This window comes from Pantherophis guttatus, chromosome 3 (assembly GCF_059756535.1).
Source record: "Pantherophis guttatus breed Tessera chromosome 3, ASM5975653v1, whole genome shotgun sequence".
Taxonomy (NCBI): domain Eukaryota; kingdom Metazoa; phylum Chordata; class Lepidosauria; order Squamata; family Colubridae; genus Pantherophis; species Pantherophis guttatus.
In genome coordinates, this window is record NC_142065.1 from 17,216,029 (window position 1) to 17,232,755 (window position 16,727).

At 37.7% G+C, this 16,727-nt stretch overlaps 1 protein-coding gene across 2 annotated transcripts in view; it reads left to right on the forward strand.

Moving 5' to 3' along the window:
* The first annotated feature begins 11,209 nt into the window (after window positions 1-11,209).
* CTCFL (CCCTC-binding factor like) overlaps window positions 11,210-16,727 on the forward strand; it is a 46,050-nt gene continuing 40,532 nt past the window's right edge. Inside the window, exon 1 of one of the 2 annotated variants that reach the window (XM_034433080.3) lies at window positions 11,210-11,327. The gene's annotated coding sequence lies outside the window, so the exon portion shown is untranslated. Of the gene's footprint in view, window positions 11,607-16,727 lie in introns of both variants that reach the window. The other variant, XM_034433081.3, reaches the window with a different exon arrangement.

Sequence of the window (16,727 nt, forward strand, 5' to 3'; positions counted from 1 at the left end):
ATGTGCCAGCTACACATTTGGCAGCAGTAAACTTTCATCCTGACAGGAAGAAGGAAAATAACCAGTGGAGCATAGAACAAATTTTCATTGAAAGCACTAAAAAAAAAAAATTAGGAAGGCAATAAGCCCATATGTGCTAAAGGCCCAATATTAGAAAAGTTAGAAGACAAACTGATGGCTAGTAAAAATAATGAATGAAATTCAAACAACAGAAACAGTGCCCAAGAAGTGAGAAGAAGCATATATCATCTTAATACAGAAGAATGGAATGACAGACTGAATAATTTGTCTACTGAATATTGATTACAGAATATTTATTACTATACTGATTAAATGTATAAGGAAATGCATTCCTGGATTGACCCAAGGAGATCATACAGGCTATATTCCAGAGAGGAAGATATTAGACAATAGATTTATCATAAATGCATCAGAATATATCCAGACTAAGACAAAGAAGGCAGCAGCAATATTTTTAGATGCAGAAAAAGCTTTTGACAACTTGGAATGGTTATTTTTCCCCCAGAGGTTCTAAATAAAATGAATCCCAGAGAAGAATTTATAACCTGGGATAGAAGTTATATATCAACAATAAAAAGCAAATACTATAATGAATGGAACCCTTTCTACACATGTTTTAATATGTATAGTTACAAGGCATGGATATCAATCCTCTTTCTCCTTTACTATTTGTAATTTCGAACTCCTAGCAAACAAATTCTGAAAAGATTAAACAAATAACTAGGATTATAAAGAGAATCTAAAATGAAGCATCAGGCAGATGATATGGTCAGTGAACTCTAGGTTAGTGAGGATTATTTATATGATTATATCCAAGGAAAGATGTACAGTGAAAAAGAACAGTTGCTGGTTGAGATCTACCTCAAAAGGAAAGGAAATTACATAATTGATTTTGGTCAATCTTGTTCAGAAGAGATTCTCTGGTTTGTTAAAAATTGTGGTTTACCCATCTGGCCCATTTATATAATTAAGTTGATTTCTGATTAATTTAGCAGTGCTCATCAGTGTCAGTGAACAGAAGGAAAAGGCAGGCTTTGTGGAGAAGATATAAAATGCCAATGGGAATTGCAGCAAGGACAGAAACAGCTTTGAAGTGGAACTACTCAGAAATAGAGGCAAAGGTTTTACAAATGGTATCAGTTTTGTAATTGATGCCTCCAGAACATGAGCTAATGGAAAACAACTATTGCACCGTATATGCTTTCACAAACACCAGATTACTCAAAGGCTAAGAATGCTGCAGAAATACTGTGAAAAGGATGGTATTGGGGCTCACCATAGCTGTTCAATGAGTGCAGTGATACCAAATACAGTGTTTCTCAAGCTTGTGCAATACAACTCCCAGAACTCTTCAGTCAACATTGCCCTAAAGCAGGGGTCAGCAACCTGTGGCTCTGGAGTTGCATCTTTCACCCTTCTGTTGCGGCTCCCTGTCACTCAAAATATGCGTCACAATAGTCAATGTGTGACACCTGCCGGCACATGATTTATTGAGTTTTTCAACCCCTGGTAGGCATCCTAGGATTTTCCTGGATAAATCCAAGAAAAGAAAAGTTTCAGAAGAAAACAGAATGTTTAATTATTTTTTTTTAATTTGATTTATATGCCGCCCTTCTCCGGAGACTCAGGGCGGCTTACAATGCATTAAGCAATAGCCTTCATACTTTTGTATATTTATACAAAGTCAGCTTATTGCCCCCACAGACTGGGTCCTCAATTTACCTACCTTAGAAAGGATGGAAGGCTGAGTCAACCTTGAGCCTGGTGAGATTCGAACTTACAGTAATTGCAGACAGCTGGTGTTAATCACAATGCTATCAGTCTGCTGAGCCACCAGGCCCTATGCTAAGGGCCATATGCTAAGTTTTGTGACACTCAAGAAATAGTCAGGCACGGGAAGGGTTTTGTGGCTCCTGGTGTTTTCTTTTCTGTGGGAAAGGTGTCCAAATGGCTCTTTGAGTGTTTAAGGTTGCAGATCCTTGCCCTAACGGATATAGTTAAGGCAGTGGAACAGGACTGTAACAGCAAATATTCTTTCAGATTAGTCAATTTTGCAACCTAGAATTTGGATCGCATCCCAAACTTGCCTGGAAATATTATTGCTGGGTTAAGGGGCCACAACAACATATGAATAGCAATTTAGAATTACAGGTAGTCCTCAATTTACAACAGTTCATTTAGTGACTGTTCAAAATTACATCACTGAAAAAAGTGGCTTATGATTGTTTTTCACACTTATGACTGCTGCAGCATCCCCATGGTCACATGATTTACATTCAGATGCTTCACTCACATTTATGACCACTGCTGTGTCCTTGGGTCATTTGATCCCCTTTTTCGACCTTCTGACAAGCAAAGTCAACAGGGAAACCAGATTCACTTAACAACGTTACTAAATTAACAGCTGCAATGGTTCACTTTAGCAACTGTGGCAAAAAAAGTCGTAAAACAGACCACAACTCACTTAAATGTTTCACTTAACAACATACATTTTGGGCTCAATTGTGGTTGCAAGCCAAGGACTACCTGTACATTTGTCCCATTTCATTCATTATGAAAAAAAAAATGCATCAAGAACTTCCGGTTTCCTTGTCTTCGGCGACGGCGGCGCTCTTTGAAGCTCCGCCAGCCCCGCCGCCTGTAGAGCCGCTTCGCGATCGAGAAGCGGCTCGAAAACTTCAAAATCCTGAGGATTGTTGGAGGAGAGATAGCAGGGCACAGGTCGAGCCCCTGTAACCCCCCAGGGAATCTTTTCTGGGGAGGAAACAGGCGCGGCTCCCTTCCAACCTGCTGAGACTCCGGGCGGCGTGGGACGATTCTGCTTCTGCAGAACAAGCCGGCTGCAGGAAACTTAAAGCGAAAGAACTAGCTTTAATAAACAGCGAAACTACCTGAATCCTGAAATTTGGAAACGCAAGTATTAGCACTTTGTTGACTTTTCAATCTGAGAAAATGCAAATGAGTGAAAGTGCTTTGAAAAAACATGGCGCCTAGCTTCAGAGTTAACGAGCCAGCGAGTGTGGATTGGTGAAGTTACTTTGTTTTGCTACAAAGTTTCCAAGTTGCTACTAAGCTGCCTCGCTTGTTATAAGAGAAATAACTGGGAAATTTTTTCCCTTTTCAATATTGGACTTTGCTTTATTTTAACCCTTGTTTGATCAAATCTGGGGGACTTTTTTAGAAGTCTTTGTGCAGGAGGGAAAGGAAAAGGAACCTCCCTCTTTAGAAAAACTAGATCACGAGCCAGGATGGCTTCAAAGAAGCAGGAAGGGAAGGCATTAGGGGGGGGATCCCCCACACACAAACAGCAAACGCAACTTCCCCCTGCTCAACAGTTACAAACTCAGAAAAAAGAATTTGATGTGGCAGATTTAAAAGAATTTATTTCTAAAACTTTGGATGATAAATTTCAAGAATCACAACAGGAACTTCAAAAATCACATCAGGAATTTTTGCAGGAAATTAATGAAGTTAAAGACATGGTGAAACAGAATCAAATTATGGTGACCAAAAAAATATCAGAAGTGGCGTCTGGCCTGGCAGATTTTATTGGGAAAGTTGATTTTAAAGTTGAAGAATTTAAATCAGAAGTTAATGTTAGGATGAAAGACAATGATTATAAAATTGATGAAGTTGACAATAAAATGCAGAGAATTGAAGATGAGATTGTTATGATACAATTCCGGGCGATGGAATTTGCCATACGGCTTCGGGGAATTCGAGAGGAGGAAAGACAGGACTTGAGACAAGTTTGCTCTGAAGCCCTGGCTAAGATTTTACAAGTTAATCCTGATTTGGTATTTCATAAAATAGATAAAATCTACAGAGTGAACTCTTGGGTGGCCAGGCAAAGACAATTACCCAGAGATGTGGTCATATACTTTACTGAGAGAGAAATTAGAAATGATATCCTGCAAAAATCTTTTCACACTTCTATACAAGTGGGGGGCTCACGGCTTGTAATTTTTAAAGAGTTACCTCCTAAAATGCTGAAAGCTAGAAAAGAATTTGGTTTTCTTGTTAAGGAATTGAAAAATTTACAGATACCCTTCCGGTGGGATGCACCAGCTGGGGTAATTTTCAGATATAAGGGAGAAGGATATCGGTTGAATACCGTGGAGAAGGCGCAACACTTTTACAGTACTATTCTTATGGAAAGAACACCATCTCCACGTACATCTACAGTTCTGGAGATTAAGGAGAGTGAAGAGAGGCAATTGAAAGAACAGTCTAAGCAGGAATTAGAAAACGTGCAAGGTGCAGAAGGAGGTATTCTGAGTGAGCCATCGCTGGATTCTTCTCCAATTTTGGATTTGATTCAGTTGACTGAAGTTAAAGATCAACGTATAACTAGAGCTCAATCCAAGCTACTTAAACAGAAGCAACAACAACAACAGGAAAGACAAGACAAGAAGGCAGTTAAGAGCACTGCACAAGAGATTGGCGCTATGGGAGGAGCGAGATCGAAGCTCGCGGATGAACTTCAAGCATATTGCTCCGCGCTCCAGAAAGAGGCTAATGACCTTTAAGTGTTTATCTTGGAATGTCAATGGGTTGAATTCAGCACAGAAAAGGAAAAAATTATTTACATATTTGAAACAATTTAATAATGATATAATATGTTTACAAGAAACGCATATTACAACTCAAGATCAAAAATATTTGATAAACTCAAAACTAGGAGCACATTATATATCTTCAACTTCGCAGAAAAAGAATGGTGTGGTTATTTATGTAAATAAAAAATTAACAGCAAAAGTTATAGAAGTAGATCAAGATGGTAGATTTGTAGCAATTGAATTGTTTACAGCAAATGGTCAAATTCTTTTGATTGGAATTTATGCTCCCAACCAACAACAGGATTATTTTTACAAGATGTTACATACTAAAATATTGCAATGGGACTACAGATCTATTTTAATTATGGGAGATTGGAATGGAGTAATTGATTCTAAATTAGATAAAAAGAGCTTGGCAAAGTCTAGAATTAGATTACCACAGACCTTTTTTGATATGAAAGAAGATATGGAACTAAAAGATGTTTGGAGAATACATAACCCAAATGAATTGGATTACACTTTTTTTTCTGATAGACATAGATCTTTTTCTAGGATTGATTTTATCTTGTTGTCAAATGATCTACTTGTTAAGACAAAAAGAACAAAGATTTTTCCAAGAATTTTGACTGATCATAGTCCTGTATGGATAGAAATCGAGATGGATAAGGTTGAGAGACGTTCTTGGAGATTAAATGAGAACCTGTTTAGATATGAAAAAAATATAATAGAACTTAAAAAGCATTTGAAAGAATTTTTTGAAATAAATTTGAATAAAGGTACCCCAGTTGAAATTGTTTGGGATGCAAGTAAAGCTTATATGAGAGGGGTACTTATCTACATGAATTCTAAACATAGACTGTTCCGACAAAAGAAAAGATCTGAGTTGGAAATGGAAATAAAGAATAAAGAACAGTTACTTATTAAAAACCCAACAGATGAAAGAATACGAAGTGCTATAAAACTTTTGAAAGACCAATTCCAAATGCTTATGGCGGAACAAGTTGCAACAAGTTTACAATACGCGAAGCATAATACATTTTGCAATGCTAATAAACCGGGCAGATGGTTGGCTTACACATTGAGGAAAAAACAAAGTATACGGACTATTGATAGTATTGATAATGGAGGGAAAGAAATCTTTCAACAAAAACTAATTAAAGAAGCTTTCGTGGATTATTATACTAAACTATATGCCAAAGATGAGGTGCAGAATGGACTTATAGAAAAATATTTAAAGGATAAGAGAGTTACAAAAATTACTGATCAACAAAAGGAAAGAATGAATTATCCTATAATAGAGGAGGAGATAATAGCAGCAATTAAACAGCTAAAAACAGCCAAAGCTCCTGGCACGGATGGTTTGACTGCAGTGTATTACAAAACTTTACAAGCTGAAATGGTGGGACAACTTAGAGATTTATTTTGCAATATTCAACAAGGGGGTAAAATACCCCCATCCTGGACAACTGCTTATATATCTTTGATACCAAAAGAACAAGTTGGTCCTAAAAAACCAGAGAACTACAGACCAATATCTCTTTTGAACACAGACTATAAAATTTACGCGAAGGTATTAGCCAACAGGTTGATGCCAGTAATCCAAAAGGTGATTCATGAGGACCAAGCGGGATTTATTGAGGGTAGATACATGAAGGACAATGTAAGGCAAGTAATAGACTTATTGGAATATCTTGATAAGAATAAACAGATTTCTGCAGTGCTGGTCTTTTTGGATGCGGAGAAGGCCTTTGATAGAGTGGATTGGAATTTTCTACTAAAGACTTTAAAAAAGATGGGCTTTGGGGACCAGTTTACACAGGCAATTTCAGCAATTTATCAAGAGCAAAAAGCACAGATTATTATTAATGGAAGTTTGACGACAGAGTTTAAAATTGAAAAAGGAACAAGACAGGGATGTCCGTTGTCCCCACTTTTATTTATTTTAACATTGGAAGTCTTGCTAAATACAATACGGGACTCAAAAATTTTGAAAGGCATAATGATAAGGCAAGAGGATTATAGAGTAAAGGCATTTGCAGATGATCTGGTGGTTACCCTATCACAACCAATGGAATCAATAATCTTGATGAACGACATTATACAAGACTATGGTAGAGTTTCAGGTTTCAGAGTGAACTCAAAAAAGACTAAAATGATAGTCAAAAATATGACACAAGATCGTAAACATGAGTTTGAAAGGAGGGCAGGTTTTGAAATTGTACCTAAGGTAAAATATCTTGGAGTTCAGGTTGCAGAATCAAACATGAAATTGTTTCAAAATAACTATGAGGTGTTGTGGCGAGAGGTTCAGAAAGACATGGGGACTTGGAAAAAGCTGCAACTGTCTTTACTTGGAAGAATAGCAGCAGTTAAGATGAACATTTTGCCAAGATTTCTGTTTTTGTTTCAAATGATTCCGGTGCTTAAAAGTGATAAACAACTGAAAGTTTGGCAAACTGGACTTAATAAGTTTGTCTGGAACGAGAAAAAGCCGAGAGTGAAATTGAAAATTATGCAAGATGTTCCAGAAAGAGGAGGCCTTAAACTTCCAAACCTACAGTTATATTATGATGCAGCAGCTTTAACTTTAACAAGTGATTGGTTTGGAAGTAAAAAGGCTGGAATATTGAATGCAGAAAGTTTTGATCTTGAATTTGGATGGCATGCTTACCTATTTTATGATGACAAAGTTGATAAAGTATTTAAAAGTCATATACTTAGAGACTCTTTGATGAGAGTTTGGAAGAAGCACCGACTCAAATGGGATTATAAAATACCGCTATGGCTGGATCTTGGTCATACTTTGTGGAATACAAATATAATGTCACTCGGGGGGTTTTTATACAAAGAGGTTCTTTTTACAGATGCGGGCAGATGGCAGTTGAAGACATTGCAGACACTGTTGGACGAAGGGATTAATTTAACCTGGTTACAATATAATCAATTACAATTGAGATGGAAAGAGGACCAAAAAACTGGTATTATGTTGCATGAGGAAGAATTGGTTAGACATATAAGAGAGAAAGGTCCAATGCATATTAAAAGGCTTTACAATGTTTTGCTAGAAAGGGATTCAGAAACGGAATTAGTTAAAGATTGTATGATTAAGTGGGCACAAAATTTTGAAGAACCAGTGATGTTGGAAACATGGGAAAAAATTTGGGTTCAGAATGTTAAATTTACACAGTCGCAGAATTTGAGGGAAAATTTTTATAAAATGTTTTATAGATGGCATCTAGATCCTAAAAAGTTGTCATGTATGTACCCTAATGTTCAGCCAAAATGTTGGAGATGTGAATGTTTGGATGCTACGTATTATCATGTTTGGTGGACCTGTAGGAAAGTTAAGGCTTTTTGGATAAAAATATGGTGGGTCATGCAGAATGTTTTGAAGAAAAAAATTCAATTTTCTCCACAATTGTTTTTATTGGGCATAGTTAAGGGTTTTACACGGGATGAAACAAAATTAATATTGTATATGATAACAGCAGCAAGATTGTTGATAGGTAAATATTGGAAGAATGAAGCTTTGCCTACTATCGAGGAATGGACTTCGAAGATGGCTAGTTTTGCAGAGATGGCGAAGATTTCAGCATATTTAAAAGATTGTTCACAAGAGACTTATGAATGGGAATGGAAAAGGTGGATAGAATATGTTCAGAACAAATACCAAATTAGAAAGTATCAAATAGCTTTTATTTGAAAACAATGTATTAGAAATATTTTAATATAAAGAGACAAAGAGGGAAAATTATGTAGGGGGAGGGATGGGTTCAGGTATATATATCAGTGTTATTAGTTATGAGTACATAATAGGGAAGTCTGGGGGGGGGAGGGTTAGGGAGGGTTAGGGAGGACGGGAAGTTTGGGGAGGGAGGTGGGGGGGTGAAAAAAAGGGGTGAAAATGTAATTGTAAAACTTTTGCAATAAAAAAAAAAAAAACATATGAATAGCAATTTAGAATTATAGGTAGTCCTCAATTTACAACAGTTCATTTAGTGACTGTTCAAAATTACATCACTGAAAAAAGTGGCTTATGATTGTTTTTCACACTTATGACTGCTGCAGCATCCCCATGGTCACATGATTTACATTCAGATGCTTCACTCACATTTATGACCACTGCTGTGTCCTTGGGTCATTTGATCCCCTTTTTCGACCTTCTGACAAGCAAAGTCAACAGGGAAACCAGATTCACTTAACAACGTTACTAAATTAACAGCTGCAATGGTTCACTTTAGCAACTGTGGCAAAAAAAGTCGTAAAACAGACCACAACTCACTTAAATGTTTCACTTAACAACATACATTTTGGGCTCAATTGTGGTCGCAAGCCAAGGACTACCTGTACATTTGTCCCATTTCATTCATTATGAAAAAAAAAATGCATCAAGATGCAAGAAACCTTACATTAGTCTCCCTGCAGCTTTCTTCAAATATAGAGTCCAACTGACAAATGTCTCTTTTGAAAACTAAAGAGCTGTTACCAGTCCAAGGAATCAGACTTCCCCAACCTGGTGCCCACCCTTTGAAGTGTTGCACTATACTTCAGATATTAAAATCTGCAGTCCCAGCAATATGATAAAGCAACATGCTTTATGGATGATTAATCTTCTGTTCATGTTGTAGCATGCCCTCCTTCTCCTAGCAGCATTCTCCACACATGGTGCAAATTGTTCTCCAGAAGATCCATTGGCTCTTCCAGGCCAGAACACTGGTGGGACAAAAGGACAATGCTAGAAGAGAAGAAATCCATTGCCCTGGTCAGCAAATGCAATTGGATGCAATCCAGAGGAGACATAATACCAGGATATTAGATTGCTTAATAATGGTGAAAACTGTTCTCTGTTTTGTAGGACATTCCTGACAGCCATTTCTACATCTACCAATTTTGCAATATTCCTGGTATTTCAATAACTCACAGCAAACTATCTATAATTGCTGGCTGAAGCAAGGAAGTGCAGCTTTCTAACAAGTGACTACATAAGACTGAGATGTCAAAATGTGCTCTAGAGCAGAGGGCTTAAACTTTACCAGGCTGCAGAACCTGTTAGTTAAAAAAAATAAAAATCCCAGAACCTGTGATTCAAGATGCAAAGTTATAGTGACTGAAAATAGGCTCTGCTCAAGTGATCTCCCCCCCCCCCCCGCTTTGTTAGTCTTTCACAAAAACCACTGCAAGTTCCCACAGAATCTAGGGTGTGCCACAGCCTTGACTTCTGTCCCAGAACACACAGTGAGATGATCATGGTTGGGAATACAATATTATTCTACCTTCCTGTTGTCACCACTGGGGGCAAGGTTTAAGTGGCCATATTTACAAAGCAGGAAGGGTATTATAAAAATATCTGGCTATAAACAAGGTAGCACCCATTCATTTATGACCGTGAAGATGTGCAAATTTTCAATCTTATCTTTTGAAGCATCTAGGCCCCATTAAGATTGCCACAAGCGTCAGCTGTTGTGGAGTTCACCTTTCCCCTGACATGCAGGGGAAATCCGGGTTTGCCCTGAGCTTTCTTTGCAGAGAAAAAAAAATATCCCAGGGTCCATTGTGAATTTAATTGCACATCCCATTAAACACACTGCAACAAGAGACAATTCTGTGCATCTTGAAATGAAGTTCCAATGCTGAAGAAAGACACAACTTCTTTGAAGAAAGACAAGTGTAGGAAGAAATATCCTTCTGGGTTCAGCTCCAAGTGGGGAAAAAGACACTGGAAACATGGAGACTGCTTGGAAAGATGGTTTTATGGAGGACAGGATCACATGGTTTGAGTTCCTGGGCTGAGATGCTGCGAGTCCCCAGGTTTTATGCCCTCTCTGGCTTTGAACTTCCTGGGGCCCAGAAAGAGTATCCTGATTGGTTGTCAAACTCCCAGGGGGTGGGGGTCTTAGCTAGCCTTGCTGGCTGATGGAATCTTCCCAGGTGCCATGTGGTGAGTTTCTGTTGTTAGATGGGTCCTATTGTGTTGCAGATGATGGTCCATTGACCAAGATTGAGTTTCTGCCTCTGGCCCATTGACAAAGGGTGGGGGCAGGAAGATAGGAGCTGCTTCCTCTTTAAAACATGCTTCTCATTTCTCATCCAGGGAAACATAATATTCTGCCTTTTTAATATTTCCTAAAATATTTCATTCTTCTAGGAAAGGGGTGGGTGCAAATTTACTCCAAAACTACCAGAACAACACCCCTTTGCTTCCTTCCCATTTAGGCTCAAAATATGCTAGGCCTTTTGCTTGCTGTGGTAATCATCCCAACTAGCTTAGAAGGTAACTTCCTAATAAAATTCTGAATGAAGCCACGACTGATATTTGTTTAGGATTTCAGCTGGACAATGCCAATTGCTTACTTGTGAGTAAGCAGCACACAGACAGTTCCTGTCTATGAATGTTTCCCTCCACAGAGCTGAATGAAACTTCCAAGTAGTAATCCTGCACAGGAGTCAAGCCCGATTCCCATTTACACACCAAAGCCACGTTGGTGAAGACACCTTAAACTCTTTTCTTTATCTTTCAGCACCCTTTGGGCTACTATTTTACTTGGAGAAAAGTCTCTCCCACCCACCCCCGGTCCCACCCTGGGAGGGATTGGGGGGACCCATTCTCCAAGAAACGTGCAACGGACTGGAGTGCGTCCCGAACAAGCCAGGTTGCAACGTTTGGCTTGCAACGTTTGGGAGGGTGGGAAGAAGCCTCCAGTTTCTGCAGAAGAGACAATTCGCCCTGCTGGAAGAAGAGGAGAAATTGTGGGTCCTTTTTTTGTGCTTTCAGGATGGTGGGGGCTCCGCTGGCATCCAAAAAAGGGTCTGCAGATTTGGATCGGGAAGTGATCAGAATAAAAATGGGGACGAGACACCAGTTCTATACAAAGTTAATTTGGGGCTTTGGGGGAAATCTGGAAATTGTAGGAAAAGGCGGGAAATAAAGGATTCAGGCAGAAGGGATTCCCCCCGGACAGAAGATTTGAGGTGGGAAGTTTCCTATGCCCCTATTTGCTTGGAAATAAATCTCAGTATTTTTCCACAGTAAGTATTCATGGGGATTAAGAGGAGTAATCCAATAGTTATTTCTTCCGAGTAAATACTCTGAAATACTGCCCGCTGCGCAGAAACTCTGCACGCCCTGCGTAGTCATTCAGGAACCGAGTTAAATAGGAATTTCCCACGGAGGTCTAAATGTGCGGGCTATTTATTCCCATTAAGTTTATTCCTTATTAAATTCGGCCGATTTCATTAGAATTAAATTTTTAAGGCGCCTTGAAGGTATTTTTTTAAAGTCCGGCGGAATCAATTGCTTCAGCATGGGTCCAATTCAAATCACATTCGCACGTTACGGATTAGGAATTAATCGGAAATTAAGATGTAAAAAAAATGTATGGGGAGACGTTACGGATTAGGAATTAATCGGAAAGCAAGATGTAAAAAAAATGTATGGGGGGTGAAACATGCCCTGAGCGTGCAGTTATAAACCCCCCCCCCTTTTTTTTTTTTTGTAAATATGGTGCAAGATGGAAAGCATTGCTTCTAAAGAAAACTATTCAAGTGGGATCTGGAAGATTGAAAATCCAAAATAATGTGAAACTGGGTATAAACAAAAATAGAGAAATTAAAGTATGTAATTGAATTTGAGAAACCGAACCCCCCCCCCCCGGTTTTTGGCTTACTAAAGGGAGCTACTTTAAGAAATCAGATTGGTAGAGGAATAATTTAATAAGGGGGAGTTTCTTGTGCTATTAAATATTACGTACACAAATACCCAAGCAGGTCATGTTAGTCATTTATGGCATAGTAAAATCTTAATCAAATGAATATATTTTTTAAAAAAATCTGTTCCCCTCTAGAGATTTTTTCCCTTTAATTTGCTATAGGCAGCCAAAGCAATTAAAAGAGCATAATTGAAAAAAAGAAGTGAGAGTTTGAGGATTAGAAAGAGAGAGGATCACAAGGACTTGTACCACTTTAGGGATAATCCAGAGTTGAAAAAAAATGAATGTGTGTTGCCAGCATGTGAGATCAATTAATATTGAGAACCTAATTTGACCTTTCTAAAATATGAGATGGAATTAAAGAAGTCATTATTGTCACATTATTGTGACAATAATGGCCGAAAGAGTCAAAATAATACTAAATGAAATTATTTATTCTGATCAAAATGGGTTTCTACCCAGTAGGCATATAAGAAATAACATACAGATTATAATGAATACACTGGAATATTATGAGCCCCATTCAGAAAAGCAAGTGGTGCTACTTTTCGTAGATGCTCAAAAAGCCTTTGATAATTTAAATTGGAATTTTCTTATAAATCAATTAAATTTTTTGAATTTTGGGGGGAAATTTACGGGAATGATTAGGGCGATTTACTCCAACCAATCAGCAAAGATAATACTAAATGGGGAAACGACCGAGGATATTGGTATATCTAAAGGGGTGAGACAGGGATGTCCATTATCCCCCTTCTATTTATATTTACTGTTACAAATTAGGCAAAATCCAGGAATAAAAAGATTGAAAATTAGGCAGGAAGAATGCAAAGTACAAGTTTTTGTGGACAATTTGGCCTTTATTATAGAAGATCCTCTAGAAATGGGAACCATATTATTACAGGAAATTGAAGAATTCGGTGAAATGGTAGGACTCTAAATAAAGAAAAAACTAAAATACTAACTAAGAATCTTACTAACAGGCAAAATGAGGAACTGGAAGAGAACTTGGGGATCCAAATTGTCAAAAAAGTGAAATACCTGGGAATTTGGTTAACGGTGAAATGTTCTTCGATAAAAGAGGACAATTATGAAAAATTGGTACAACAGATACAAAAAGGTTTAGATAATTGGGCAAAATTACAAATATCTTCAATTGGCAGAATCGGCACAATAAAAATGAATATATTACCCAAATTTTTGTATCTCTTCCAAACAGTACCAATAAAATTGGGGGGAAATTTCTTTGAACAATTAAACAAAATAATAGCAACATTTATTTGGTTGGGGAAAAAAGCCTGAATAAAGCTCAAACTTCTACAAGATTCTAGAACCAAAGGAGGCTTTGGCTTCCCTGACTGGGATCTATACTATCAAGCGGCAGCCGTGACGTGGATTAAACATTGGATCCAACTGAACAGTAAAAGTATTAACATTAGAGGGCCACAATCTCCAACTCGGCTGGCGTGCATTTCTTTGGGAAGGGAAAAACAAAAACCACACATATTTTCAGAGACACTTAGTGAGAAATGCTTTGATAAACATCTGGGAAAAAATTAGGAAAAATCATTACATGAAAATCCCAATTTGGCTATCAACAATGGAGACGATGATTTACCCAAACATATTAGATTTAAATAAGGTGGTGAGGTATTCGGAATTATTAGATGAACGAGGAAATTTAAAATTGGACCTGGAACAAAAGAATAAAGATTGATTGGTGGCCCTATCTCCAAATTAGAACAAGATATAAAAAAGATCTAAAACAATATGGCATTTATGGAGAACAATTGGAACTTGATAAAATACTATTAGGAACAGGGGAAAAATAATTACCAAAACTTATAATTTCTTACTAAGATTTAAAATGGAAGAAGAAAATGTGAAGGAGACGATGATAAGTTGGGCTAGGAATTTCAGATATAGTATTGAATTAGACCATTGGGATAAATTTTGAGAGAAAAAATATAAATTAACAATGTCAGCTGCCTATAAGGAAAACAAAATGTTCTACCATTGGCATTTACCACCAACCAGATTAGCCAAAATGTTTTCAAACTGTTTACCCGAGTGCCAGAGATGTGGCTATAAACACGGAACTTTCTACCACATGTGGTGGACTTGTCCCAAAGCAAGGAAGTATTGGCATAAGGTAAGGAAATGTTTGGAAGAAATAACTGAACAAAAGATTGAATTGAAGCCAGAATTATTTCATTTGGGCATTCTAGATGGGAAAATGGGAAAAAAATTTCAATACATAATATTACATATATTAATGGCAACCAGAATCATCTTCGCGCAGAACTGGAAACAGATTGATATCCCTACAGAAGCAATGATGATAAGAAAAATTTATGAGTGTGCAGAAATGGATAGGCTGTCTATGGAATTGAAAGAGAGAGAAGAATCTGTGTACTACCAGGTTTGGAGTAGATGGTATACCTGCTTTGAGAATAGGAGTAAAATTAATGCGTAAGATGTATAAAGTAAAATATATAATGTATAAGAACGATATAATATTGATAATGTAATTATATGTGAGTAGATATTATAATTTAATCAATGGTATAATATAGGATAGTGAAGTATAGAAATAGTATTTATGTACTGTATTTTTCGGAGTATAAGACGCACCTTTTAAAGGGGATGAAAATTTAGGTGCGTCTTATAAACTGAATGTAGCCCTGCCCACCCACTGGCCCCCACCCTTTGGCCTCTGCCTCCCAGCAGTTACCTCCCTGCAGCAAACAGCAAGAAAAAACGGCTCCTTTCAGTTTCAGCAAAGCCTAATTAGCACAAGTTGATTGGATCTGCCTCCCGACTCTCAGCTGTTTTGCGGGGCCTCTGCTGCTTGCTACAAGGAAGAAAATTGCTGGAGCAGATTTTTTTTCCCCTTGTGCTAATCAAGCTATGCTGAAAACGAAAATGAAAGTAAAGCAGGCTGTTTGCTCTAAGGAGGCAAAATTGCTCAGAGGCAGAGGGAGATTTCTTTTTCTTCTTTTCCTAACCAAAAAAGCTAGGTCCGTCTTATAGTCAGGTACATCATATACTCCAAAAAATACGGTAAATATGAATGTTATGGATGATATTGATACTGATATGGAAAAGCTGTAATGAGTGAAAATTTGTGTTTTGTGTTTTAAATGTTGAAAAAAATTAATAAATATATTTAAAAAAAATAAAGTGTAAGTCATGCTAGACAGTAAAAAAATTAGGAATTGGGCCTCCTTAAAAAAAAGATCAAATTCTTAATAATTAATCTTGATGTCTTGCTCGCAAATCAGGACAAGTGATGTTATGCTTTTGAGCTTTTGTAGGAAAAGGAAAATAAATTTTACTTTCCCCGATTGCTGCTTCGGGTGGATGAGGAAGAGTTTTAATGTTACTGTACAGTACATAAATTATGCCTTGTAAAGTGTTTGCCCCTGAGGTTAAAATAGAAAGTGCACTTTTATAGCCAAGAACTTCATTTAGTTTGGAGGGTTGCCAAAGCAGGACAAAAAGCTGGGAGATACGATTTTATCGTTTAGCATTTCCTTTTAAAATCTCAAAAGGATTTAAAAAACCCCCACCAAATACGGACCTGACCCAGGGTTAGAACCTAGATGATAACAATAGCACTTAGACTTATATGCTGCTTCATAGTGCTTTACAGGCCTCTCTAATCAGTTTACAGAGTCAGTATATTGCCCCAACAATCTGGGTCCTCATTTTACTGACCTTGGAAGGATGGAAGGCTGAGTCAACCTTGAACCCGTCAGGATTGAACTCCTGGCAGTGGGCAGAGTCAGCCTGCATTCTAACCATTGCGCCACCAGTGGGTTAGTGTTGAAAAATGGTCCAGCCCTACTAAGCTATTGAATTTTTTTCTTACTGGTCCCTCTAAACTAAGTTTACCAAATATGGGGGACAGAATTGTGGACAATCACAAGATAGAAGTAAAGAGAAAACTATAACTCTTTTACTTGGTTTGCCTGGAGATTTGCAATTCAGATCTGGACAACCATTTAGATATGAGCCAGCAGTGTGCAGCAGCTGCCAAAAAAGCCAACACAGTTCTAGGCTGCATAAACAGAGGGATAGAATCAAGATCACGTGAAGTGTTAATACCACTTTATAATACCTTGGTAAGGCCACACTTGGAATACTGCATCCAGTTTTGGTTGCCACGATGTAAAAAAGATGTGGAGACTCTAGAAAGAGTGCAGAGAAGAGCAACAAAGATGATTAGGAGACTGGAGGCTAAAACATATGAAGAAGGGTTGCAGGAACTCGATATGTCTAGTTTGATGAAAAGAAGGACTAGGGGAGACATGATAGCAGTGTTTCAATATCTCAGGGGCTGCCACAAAGAGGGAGTCAAGCGATTCTCCAAAGCACCTGAAAGTAGGACAAGAAGCAATGGGTGAAAACTAATCAAGGAGAGAAGCAACTTAGAACTAAG